This window comes from Cupressus sempervirens, chromosome 5 (assembly GCF_028749045.1).
Source record: "Cupressus sempervirens isolate cs-2001-9-10 chromosome 5, ASM2874904v1, whole genome shotgun sequence".
In the NCBI taxonomy this organism is placed as follows: domain Eukaryota; kingdom Viridiplantae; phylum Streptophyta; class Pinopsida; order Cupressales; family Cupressaceae; genus Cupressus; species Cupressus sempervirens.
In genome coordinates, this window is record NC_143122.1 from 241,136,354 (window position 1) to 241,149,706 (window position 13,353).

A 13,353-nucleotide genomic window follows, 5' to 3' on the forward strand; every position below is an offset into this window, starting at 1 on the left:
TTCTTTCTCAACTCTTACCAAGTACCATTTAAACATTTGAAAAGCATCTAATTTTTGTTTTAAAAACATGATAGTCATCATTCTAGAGTAATCATCAACAAGCACCATTATATACCTATCTCCTTTGTAGCTTTGCACTTCAATAGGTCCACACAAGTCAGTATAAACAATTTCAAGTATTTCCTTAGAGGTGTAAGCTTTGCTTTTAAAGCTTGAGTTTGTCATCTTGCCTAGCTGACATTGTTTGCACATTATGTTTTCTAGTTTCTTCAACTTAGGCAAACCTCTAACTCTTTTCATGTTATGTATACTAATTAGATTATCAAAGTTGACATGACATAATCTCTTGTGCCAAAGTCATACATCATCAAATTTTGCAATAAGACAAGTAGCATCTTCTATATCCAAATAGAATAGATTACTCCTAGATTGATCACTTTTTCCAATTAGATTTCCATTTGTATCATATATCTTAGCTAAAAAAAATTGAAACTCAACTTTGCACCCCAAATTGTTCAATTGTGACGCACAAAAAAAAGTATAATTCAATCCTTCAACATAATAAGCATTGTCACATGATATCTTTTATGTAAGTTTAATAGACCCTTTTCCTCTTATTGAACACGGTGCATCATTACCAAATCTTACAGTATTTCCATCATAAAAAGTTAAGGTAATGAACTTACTTTTGTCTCCAATCATGTAATGTGAGCATCTATTGTCAATGATCCATTTTCCATTCTTGTTCACACAAGTCATTAGTGTAGTTTACCTCATCCTCATCTGATTCATCCTTCATTGCAACATATAACACTTCATCATCATTTTTATTAGAGTTTTTTTCATTATCAATGTAGCATGACTTCTTGCCTTTATCTCTGTAGTCTCTTCCATCATCTTCTCTTTTTTTTTTGTACTTTTTACCTTCTCAAGAGTTCTTCTTCTATGTACATCTTGCTGCAATATGACCAACTTCATTAAACTAAAACAAATGATAGGCAGCTTACCTTTGACTTTACCTTTTCCTTTATGGAATCTTCTTACCAGCAATGCTTCCAATTGTTCAATGTCTTCCTCATCTATACTATTGTCACTGGATGCATACTTTATCTTTCTTTTCTTCTTCTTGGGCTTTACTTTCTCAAAGTCCTTCAGTAATAATTTGGCTTTGAAAGTCGATTCAATACTCTCTGGTCTATAGTTGTCAAAATTAGATAACTCAAATGCAGTGAGTCTACCTACTATACCTTCAAGGGTTAGATCATTTCCTAGCATACATCTTAACTCTTGAATTGTAAACACTCTAATGAAATATATAGGTAACAATGTTCTTAAGACTTTACTCATCATAGTTTCATCATCTATTTTACTAGTTGCACCTTTAATAACACTAAAAACTTCTTTTATTCTAGCAACATATTGAGCAATATTTTTACCTTCTTCCATTTTCATGTCATCAAACTTACCTCTGAGGCTCTCTGACTTAGCTCTTTGAACATTGTTGTCTCCTCCATAGATGGTTTTTAGGGAATCCCACATTTGCTTTGTACTTTTAAGGTCTTTAATATCATCAAACTTAGCATAGCTCAGGGCAGAGGCAATCTCCAACATCGCTTGATTGTGCTCTTCATTTTTCTTCAAATCTTCACTAGTTAGGGCTCCTTCTGGATCAACATGTTCTATTATAATGCAAGTTTTTGCATAGTCTCTAAGTCCTCCAAGGTGAAGCTTCATCAAAATTTTCTATGCAGGAAAGTTATCTCTATTCAACTTGGGTACATCTCTCTTTGACATCTTGATCGTTATGCTTTTAGTACCTTGAAACTAATCCTCTTAAGCAATTTTCCTTTGATACCAATTTTTGGAATTCTTTTAGAATAACTAAGGGGGGTGAACCAGTTATTCAAGGTCCAGATGTCCAAATAAAACATTTTACAATTTAGTGAACCCATTTAACATTCTTAACCATGCATGCAATCATTGTGAGTTAACCAAAACTAATATGTTATTGTTAAACTATCATGGAGAAATACAAAGCATAAAACACAACACATTCATCAATATACATGACCCAATGATTTAACATGGAAACCCAATTTGGGAAAAACCACTAGTAACATGCTACTCCTTTCTCACTCTTCTAAAGTGATGCACTATTAAAGGCCAACCCTGTTAAAGGTTACAACACACACTGTTAAATGTGACCCAATTAAGGGATTTCAATCACCCTGTTAAAAGTGAGCCTTATTAGAGGACTTTAGATCATTCACTTGGAATGCCACCCTATTAAAGGATTTTCCAATGACTATTAAGTCAACCTTTCTCCAAAGGATTTACCCTAATCTGATACAATTTTTAGAGAGTTACTATAGAGTTTGATCTGATACAACTTACAACCTTACTTGCAGATTATAGATCACTATTCAGTCCTCAACTCTGCTTGGCTTTCAATCTTTGTAGTTTTGATAGCTTTTTCACCCTTCAAGCATTCATCTTCATTAAGCTTCATGAAGCCTTCTTGCTTAGTTTTCCATTGCAGACTTATTCACTTAGATCACTTGATGAAGCAAACCCTTCCTTCTACCTTGTCAATTTTTTGCATCCAAAAATATTTTTGACCTCTCTCTCTCTCTAATTTTTCTTCATGACTAGGAATCCATAGATATGGGGAATAAGAACTCTTTTTCCTACTCAATATCCATCTTAAAAATTAGGGTTTTTGATGGATTAGGTAGGATACAATGTATCTACCCCATATCTTGTCTTTTCTAGAAGCTTTTCCTAGAATCCATTTGAATCTACCTCCAAAATGGTTTACATAAGATTTTGTGCCTCCAGCTAATCAATCTTATCTTCCTCCTAATTCACAAGTTTCCAAAAAACAAACTTGTTAGCTTTTATTTGGCGAATCTTTAATCTTTTTCACAATGTAGCAACTTGGCATTATCAATTTACTGATGCTTGGCACATAATATGTTACTCAACATCTACTGTAGAATCACTCAACATCAACTAGATTTTACTGGTGCTTGACACATACTAAAAATCACTCAGCATCTAATAACTTGCTTTGCTCTTGTTAGTTTGCTCGACATCCACTAGAAAATGTTTTCACTCAGCTTTGATTGACTTTCTGCTCAGCTTACACTAACTTTACTCAGCACCTTCTTATCAATTTGGTCAAGCTTAGCAAATGAACTTTGTTAAACCTTTTTCATTTGAATTTTCTAAGTGTACCCAAAAATTTCATAACCCCAAGTAGATCATCAAGACATTATTTTATCACTATCTTAACTGATTCTTGCACTTCAATACATAATCATAACTCAACCTTTCCTCTAGGTACTTTTGTTACATCTCGTTGATCAAATCCTCTTCTTCAATCAACTAAGAAATAGTACTTGAAACATATAAGCAATTTTTTTACAAACATATAGCAAGTTTGACATCAGTGACAAAACAATGATTGAAAATACTTCTTACAAAAATATTCTAACTCAAATAATCTTTTCAATCATATATCAACATTGTTGACTCATATTTCCATCCCTCCATTACATACATATATTGAAGATCTAACCCCAAAACACTATCAAATTAAGGAGGTCTTGCTGGGAAAGCCAATAGTGGACACTACCAAAGTTTTGGTCACTACAAGAATCAAATAAGTGTTTAAGCACTTAGACAAAGATGAGGCTGAATTGGTCAAGTTGACAAAGAAAAATGAAATCATGAGGGGGTTTCTACATGATTTAGTTAGTCCTATTAACCTAGATAATCTGGAGGCCACCCTTGAAGAAAATTTAGAGAAGAAAGATAAAGAGAGGTAGTTATATAGGTGGATCCATTTTTGAAGGCTTGTCAATTATGGTGAGAAAGTTTTGAGGAAAAGGGTGTGCAAATAATACACATGAACCTTAAGTTATTGCACCATATGCAAAATAATGCAAAGAAACTGGTTGCTATTTTGAACCAATATTTTGGATTGATAGATGAAGTACATACCTAGGGAGAAGACCTTTGAGCATTGTAGTCAATAAAAGTTCAAAGGTATTGTATGCTGATGGATGCATATACAGGATATGAATTAGATAAGATAGATAATTAGATTGAGAAGATTGCAGCTAGTAATAAAGTAATGGAGACATTAGACACAGATATTCATAAGCTCAAGGATCAAACCCAAGAGAAAAACTTGGAAGTAGAGAAGTATTATAGTGATGTGTGCCTTGACATTTTTGAGGATGAGTCAAGAGATTACTCTTGTCAGTGCAAATAGTCATCAAAAAATTTCAAAAGATCTTCGAAGAAGCTTCAATTGATGAAGGCATTAGAAAAGCATTTAAGATGGAGGAGGCATTGTTAGAATTGGATGTAAAACTCAAAGAATTTGTAGAGACTCGTATAGAAGTGGGAAACTATCAACAAATAGTAAAAGATAAGTATGATGCTTTGGATTTTCTGGATGCAACCCAAGTGATGGAGTTAATAGAGAAATTCAAGAGAAAACATCCAAACATAGCTCTAGTATAAAGGGGATTAAAACCTAGAAGCTAGAATTTTAGTTTTGAAACTTTGGAAAATTTTGGTTTTTTTCACCCCTATCACTAAGGTGTACCTCTTCAAAGGTGCACAAGGTGCCACATTCAAAGGTGCATCAATTTTTTTTGAAGAAGTTGGAGGTACATCGACAATTAACTGCCAGTCCCAAATTTAGAGCTTTCCACGCACTAGAAATTCATTCTAACAACAATTCAACTCCTACAAACATCTAGAGAAGGTTGAGCTTCTATTTTTGGCATCTCTAGAGACTCCTACATCCATCTAATAGATTCCTTCTTATTTTCACATGCTTTCTTTGTTTTAAGACATGTAAAGGCTCATGCACATATTAATTGATATAAACAAGGGTGGAGTCCTACTTAGCACCATTTCAAGAGTCAGTTTGTAAATAATTAGATTTTTTTTATTAGTTTTAAGCATAAATTTGCATGAAAATATTCGTCACTCTCAACACAAATCAAGGAGATGATTTCTTATAAATTGAAGAATTAAATATGTATTCTAGACAGTTATTTTGATGCAATAATATATGCTATTGGTGCTCTCATTCTGAGTGTAGTTATTCTTTCCAAAGTGTGTTATATTTTGTGGATGTATGTCCATGGAGTGTAATGGAGCCAATGGCTTTGTTGTATTATTTTGATTGAGCGATCTTTTAGTTCTAGTGTTTGTCATGTGTTTGCAAATTCTACTGAGATATTTAGTTGGAGAAGAGAACACCTACTATTCCTACATAGCTTTTCGTCTTGCATGAGTGAACTTTCTATGACCTTACAATTTGATGAGAAATGAAACTTCTTATGGTTACTAAATTCCCATCAATGATTGCATTAGTGGAATTAAGGAAGTGCTACTCCTATTTTTATTGGTTACCTATCGATCTTTTCAAAGGCTCAATTCATAGATGTGTTGTTTTGGTGGCTTATGTCCATTAGGGATTTATTTTCAAGTCATTTCCTTAAAATTCTTGTTACCTTACCTTCGTTATTTTCTTTTACAAACACTTGGTTAATTTAGGAATTCATATAGTTGCATAGTTAAAATTGCATTTATTATAAACAAAAAATTACAAAAATATATTTCTTTTTTTTTGTGTGGTTACTCTTTTGAGATAGCAAGTAGATTCAACATCTTATATAAAATTGGTCAAACCAGCAAAGGCCTCCTCATGAATACTCAATTTATCTTCTATTGAGAAGATTCTAGTAGGTTACAAGATCACCTAAAACCTTGAAGTTAATCCCATATTAGCTTTTCAAGAGAGGAGTTCAAAAGGATTCTTGTCATTAAGCATCATGCAAAATGATAGCTCAACATGTTTAATTTAACAATTAAATAAGATATGTTATGAATAGTTGAATCAATAACTTCATGTGCCATTTCTAGGTATATAAATCCTACACACTAAAATACACGATGAAGTGCAATTGCATATAATAACTTAGGCAAAGCAATAAATGAATTAAATCACCTAATTTAACCATTTATTCTATTATACTAAAATAATCTATTTACATCACTCACACTCACATATAACATAATGAAGTATAGATGGAGTAAATAACCATAGCATTAAACCCATCACATAACATAATTAGAGATATGTCCAAATACTGGATAACCATATATCATCATAAAACATATTGTCATCTCAAAATTGCATCATCATGAAATATGATCAACTAAACAACATAGTAGTCTAACATCTATGATACTAAAATCAAAGTATAACATCTAACCTCAAGTCATCTCAAATGTAAAACGTAACATGAGTAACAAGTATATCTCAAATCCAAATATAAAAAGGTAAATATCCACAACACATAACCAATGGATCCAACATGGACAATCAATTTCTAATTATTTAAGCATTCAATAATGGTTGTTTAAATAATAGGAAAAAGGCACATAAAACAAATAAGAAAACATAGTTAAATACATGACTAACCACTGGTACATGAACCTAGTCTAGTGTAGCAGGATAATAATACATAGAGCAATCTCTGCACATATCTCAGGGCAATCATGGAACAACATCATGATACCACATCGATCTTGCTAACCACTAGCACAAACCTTACTGAACCATCTACCACATCATTAGCTCATAAATCAACCATAAGCATAACCAAATAAATTGATACAAAAACATAAATCCAATCACCCAAAGGGTCACTCATGGTCCCAATCATGATCACTAAGCAAGATCATCAAGATTGCATCCATTAGGATGACTTAAAGAAATCAAATGGGAGAGGCATTACATAGGACCTTGTCCTTGTATTCCCCAATCTCAAACTCCACTAGAGATTGTTCATCCACCAAGACCTATTGACCATTTCTCAACCATAACACCTTGTATGGTGTTGTGTGGAGTATTCTCCAAAGCTTCAACTTTTCCACCATTTCAATTGACACTATGTTTTTAGTGGAACCATAATCCACTATCACCTTGCAAATCTTTCCATGTGACCTGTAAGTAGTTATAAATAAGCTTTTCCTCTGTGGTGGTTCAACCACATTAGGTATCTTCAACAAGGTCCTTCTTAATATTAGATTCTCACCATCTACTACTAGTCCTACCTTAGATATGGGTGATGTAACACTTTAAGTGTCATCCTCTTGCACTAACTATGTTCTTATTTCACCCATAGATGAAAATGAATCTTTCTTAGGACATCTACCCATAGTATGGCCCACTTGGTTACAATTGTAACATCTTCCAGTAAAAATAGTATTGCCCCTACCTTGTGACTAGAATCTACCTCTAGGTGGTCCCCTTCCTCTATATTCTCCTCTTTGGGATGACCCTCTATACTAGTTGTTCCCACTATTGTCAGCAAACTGAGCTTCATCAGTCCTATTAGGACTTTGTCCTCTTCCAAAATTACCTTTACCTTTGAATCTCCTATTATTGCCTCTTCCTCTTTGATAGGACTCATTCTTCCTTTTAGCTTTATCTTCTACCCTCAATGCCATTTGAAAGCATTTGTGCATACTATCTAGAGCCATCATTGTGACTTCATCTTGGATCCCTTGTCTTAGGCTATTAAGGTACCTTGCTACCCTTTCCACCTCTTCTCCTTGTCTTCTAGCTCTGAGACTCAACCTATTAAACTCTTTAGTATAGGCACTTACTGTTAGGTCTCTTTTCCATATATTTTGCACCTTTTTATTTATTTGGAGCTCATAATCAGTGGGCAAGAATTGAGACTTAATTTAGATATTCATTTTCTCCCATGAAACTATCTTCTTCTTCCCTAATGCTACCCTATCATATTGCATTATGTTCCACCAAACTAATGCAGATCCCTTGAGCTTAGCCTTGGCATAACTAACTCCCTTTTCTTCTTGTACCTCCTTGTAATCAAACTAGTTGTCAATAGCTTCCAACCAATCTAGAAATTCATTTCCATTCAACCTACCACTATAGTAAGGGATATGTTCCATACTTTCCTTGTTAAGAGACTTGAATGCATTCAAAAACACCTTCTTATCTTGATCCACCTCAAGATCCTTGCTTTTAGATGTCTCCCCTATGAGCCTTCTATCTTTCTCATCACTCTAATCTCCCCATTCTATGATTTTCTTCTTGCTCTTTGTTTTTACTTGATTGGCTTTAGAAAATAGGTCTTTGACCAAATCCACTATGTCACCCTTTCTCATGGTCTTAGGTGGCATACTATCAACTTCTTGGCTTTCTTCCTCATTAGACATAAACTAAATTGAAAGTTGGATCTAATACAAATGTGATGCAAAAAGCTTAGGTTTTTATCCAAAACTACCTTTAGTTAAGGATCTAATCTTGAACCATCTAATGGTTCTTGTCCCTTTTCTTGACACCAATCCAAGCCTCCAAGACCTCCACCAACTTGCCTCCTAGGTGTAGTTGGCCTGGTGTAGACTTAAATTCCATCTATGAGACTAGTCCAACTAGTCCTTCTCACCCCCAGAACCTTAAGCCTTGCTTAGGATAGTTCACTTCCACTACCTTGGAGTCTAATAATAGTTTAGATACTCTCCATAACCTCTCTAACCTTGTTCAATACTTCTAGTCACAATGAAACACCAAGAGAATCCAAATTCTTCACATAGGGCTAATTAGACCTATTGTCTTCTAGGTCTAACAATCCTACTTTGTTTCCATTCTCAAAATTCTTCCAAAAAACCTCTAAAAAAACTTAAGAATCTGGTAGATATCTCCTATCACACAAAGAATCCATATTTTCAGAGCTCTAAGACACCAACAACCCTATTTAGTACCAAGCTCTAATTTCTATCCTTTATTTCAGGCCTCCTATCTAGTCAGCAAACAAAAGTCTCTCAAGGTATTCAAACTTCACTTGAAGCCTCTATTACACTTGCACCTTAAAAATAACATCCTAGGGCTTCTAGGAACAATATTTATTTAACCTAGCAAGATCAGGGGTATGCTTTGTAACTTCATTTGTAAGACTATCCAGGCTTACATACTCCTAGTAGTCATCCTAGGGAATCACTTTTTGGCTTGGAAACCCATCACAAGAAAGAAGGAAAAAAACAAAGACTATGTACACTTTCTAACCTATCACACCACTTAGTTTCATCCATTTTTCACCGTAGGTGATTATGTTAGAGGCATTTTAGTACAAACAACACTGTAATATGATTCTTAAACTAGTCAACAAGAAAAACCTATAACTTTAAGATCCTAGAACTCCAACAACAATATGAATATGGAAAAGAACTAGAAAAAAACTAATCTATCAAAAATATAACCTTGATCTATTGTGCCAATCAGTACAAGTTTGAACTACAACAATAAACAATGGAAACTTCGCAGAAATGTCAGTACAATACTTCCACAAGTGCACAAACTAATGGTAAAAATTCTAACCTTAAAAAAATGATCTTCCATGCTCATATACCCAAGCATGGGTAGTTACAAACCTACACAACTATGCATTTTCAATTTCTTGCAAAAATTTCAAAAGTTGCTCAAGCAACTTTTGAGCAACTTTGCAACATTTTAGCAACTTTTTCTCTTTGACTCTTTTGGTCAAATGGGTTCACCTAGAACCTTTCTAGGACCTTAGGTATACTACCTAGGACTTAATTAGACAAAAAAAAATCTTAGTTTCACACTCCTACACAAATTTGACCTATTGAGCAATTTTGGCTCCATGAGCAACTTTTGAGCAACTAAGACTTAAAGAGCAACTTAGCTCCTATAATTGGAATAGTTACATTCCAAGGAAAATTGGAGCTTATTAAACACACTCAAACAACTAAATAACTCTTAATCATACCAAATATCAAAAGTAATAGGTCTTATTGGTAGTGCCAGTAGTAGGTTTATCTTTAGTCTTTTCTTGTTTAGATGTAGAAGGTGTAGGGTCATTGAGTACTAGTTTTTCATGGGATCATGTAACAATGTTTGCAAAAAATTAAGATTATCTTTGATCAAATATATAAGATTCAAATTATTTAACAACAAATGGGGTTTTTGATGTTCTCGTGTTGTTACTTTTCCCCTTTATGGTGATGGCTTCATAGTATTCAAATTCCATAGGTTAAATTGAATGTTGATTACATTGTCATCATTAAACTACATATAATTGACCTTCATGTTGTACTATAGTTAAATGTCTCCCCTTTTTCATGTGGAGGAAATGGTTCCCTGAATGCTTCATGATAAGAATTTTTCTTACATCCTCCAACAACTATGTCACCATCATTGATTAGATCCTAAATTTTGTGCCTTAGTTGTATGTAGTTGTTTGTTTTGTGACCCTTTTTGTAGTGGTATTTATAGTAATCTACACCATTCTACCCTTTGGGTCTAGGTTGTGGATTGTATGGTTGATATTTATCTATAGGAATGATGATTCAATTTTTTACAAGTATCTTGTAGACCACTTACAATGAGTCACCGAGACGTATATAGTCACACTTGGGTCTAGGAGCCCAAGGCTTGTCTTTGGAGATGTTTCCAGTTGGTTTAGCACTTGTGGTAGCCTTTTTATAGCTTTAGCTCCTTGTATGTTTTTTGTGAGCTTAAAGGTACTTTTATGAGGTTTGGGAGTTACAATATTACTCCATGATTCACTATGTCAAGTTTTTGTTGATATATTTGATCTTATCTTTGCTTGAGTAAGATCCATGTTTATATTATTTTTATAAGGTCAATTCACCCTTCTTGACCATGAACGTCTCTATGTGGAAAAATTATTTAATTATCTCATTGTGGGCCATTGGAATTTTAGTTTATAACCAAAATTAGGCAAAAAAATTTCATGAAGATGTCAAGTTTTTCTTTTTTAGGGATCTTTCAGGAGTATTTGATATGTTGTTGTCTCCATCTATGGAGAAAGTTCAAGAATTATTCTCTTGTTATTATTTTTGAGCTAGAAAAGGCCTTTTATGTTAACTAGATTTTAAATTTTGTGGGAGTATTGCTGTATGAACAAATTCTCAATTTCATCAAAGGTTTTGATTCTAGTGAGCAACCTAGGAAACCACTCTATAGCTTGTCCACCCAGACTACGTGGAAACTATTTGAAATTTGGCTAAGAGGTGAGTATGGAAATACTTTGAGGTTTTCATTTATGGAAAATTATTATCGATGTTAAGTTAGCAAGTTGTGAAGATAAAGTTCCAATTTTAAGAATTAGAAAATTGTCTAAGTGTTACAAAAAATAACTAAAAACAAATACACCTTTTTTCAGTGGAAAAGTTTATAATGAGCATATTTGTACATGCATAATTAAGGGAATATGGAATAAGGTATAATAATCCTACATCTCAGAGTGCATGTCACCATGATTTGTATGAACAGAGTTATTAAGGATTTATTAATCCTAGTCATGTACATGCAGCATAGAGCGTAGGCAAGGAAATGGTAATTTGTGTTATGGAATAATTTTGGTTTACCAAAATAATTATTTAAATAATTAGGGATGACATCCTAGATGTCAAACCTAAGTAGGAAAAATGTTAAATTTGTGTTTTGGGATACATGTGAAGACTTGAAGGTTGAAAAGACAAAATAAAATGGTATAAAGGAAATATTTGAATAGACAAAGTTGTGCAATATTTTTGGACATTGAAATATAGTTGTAATATGGTGTGAAATTTATGTTAGAGAAGAGAAATGATAGTATATGTGAAGATATGTATAGAGAGATACAAAGTAAAAATAATATATTGAAGATATCAACATTGTCAACATTTTTTTGTATCTATACCTTTTGTGTATATAATATATCTTTGTATATGCATGTTTGAGCTGCGGGATCATCTTGCTACTTTTGCAATTGTGATACTAACTCCTAATAGGTTTAATATTCCTAACAAGGTGTAGTCATATAACAAGGAAAGAGACACTATACAGATGTAATAGACTCTTAATAGGGTCAATATCTTTCACAAGATACTTTTGATTAGTGGATCATTTTTTCGGTACCCTCCCCACTAGGGTTTTCCCTTGGCCAAGGTTTCCCTTGTTAACAAATAATAGTGCTATGAGTTTCATTGTGTTACTACTATGTTCACTTTTTAGTTTAATCACATGTGCATGTTTTAAGATTGTTAAAGATATCCTTAGTTGGTTAAAATTTTCTAAAATATTGAACCACCACCCCCCCCCCCCCCCCTTCCGCACCCCCATCCCCCCTCTTAGTATTTCCTATTTCTAAAAGAAACAAGCATAGGAGGTAATTTTGATCATGCATGAACTCCTTAGATAGGTACCAAACTCTCCCGAATGATCTTGGGGGTTAGAAGTGCCCAAGTACTTGTCATATTCTAGTATCTCAATACCTTTAGAAAAAGGAGGCATGTAGATGTTCTTATCAAAAGGAAATAGACAAATGACATCCATAGTGTATTGCTTGGCAAGTTTTTACTTTTCTTTCATGATTTTTTTGTAATTTTTCTTGCATAGCTTGGATTAGTTAATGGATTTTTGGACATTTAAGTTTCTTCCTCTTTGATCACAATAGTGTCTACATCATAGTGTGGAGGTGGCTTGGCTCCCTCCTTAGGCAGTTCAAGGAAGTATCTCTCTCTTTCTTTCTTTATCAAGATTTCAATAATTTTTTGATTTTTTTGTTTGTTTGATATATTTCTATGTCTTCTATTTTGGAATTTAGGTGTGGTGTTGTTTTTATTTTTCTTCTCTATATTCCCCTCTATTGTTTTCCCTTCTTTCTTGGTTTTGATCAACCATGTTGTCCTTGTGTAATTTTTTAGTATGTAGGGGTTCAGTGTGTGAAAGTCGTGAATTTTGAGAAATAAGTAATGGTGCCTTATTTATAGTGATGAAATCAAGTTTAGGAGATGATTTTTCTTGAAATAGTGGATTGCAAATGTGATTATAGTTTATTGAGAAAGTGCATCTAACATAAGGTTGGTCAATAGGGGATGGGGATCATGATAAATCTTCACTAGGGTTTGGGGATTGTGTGATAAGTGAAGGAGACCAAGAGGATCCTTTGCTAAACTTAGAGTGTATCAAGAACCTGGAATGACCTCTACCTCAATTTCTACCTCTACCTCTTCTTTTCCTAAGTCTATGCAAAGAAAAATCTCTTTGCTCCTAGTTTTAACAATCAGAAAACAAAAGTGTGACAAGTTTAGACCAAGAACACATTTAGAATTCATCTAAAGGTAAGAAAATATGAAAGGGGGCGTGATGTACACCAAGGTACACGTCATCAAAGTGGTGGATAGAATAGTTGAGATGTTTGACTTATCACAATAACAAGTTGTGAAAACATAGAAAGACAAGTAGAATAGTCAAGTGGAAGA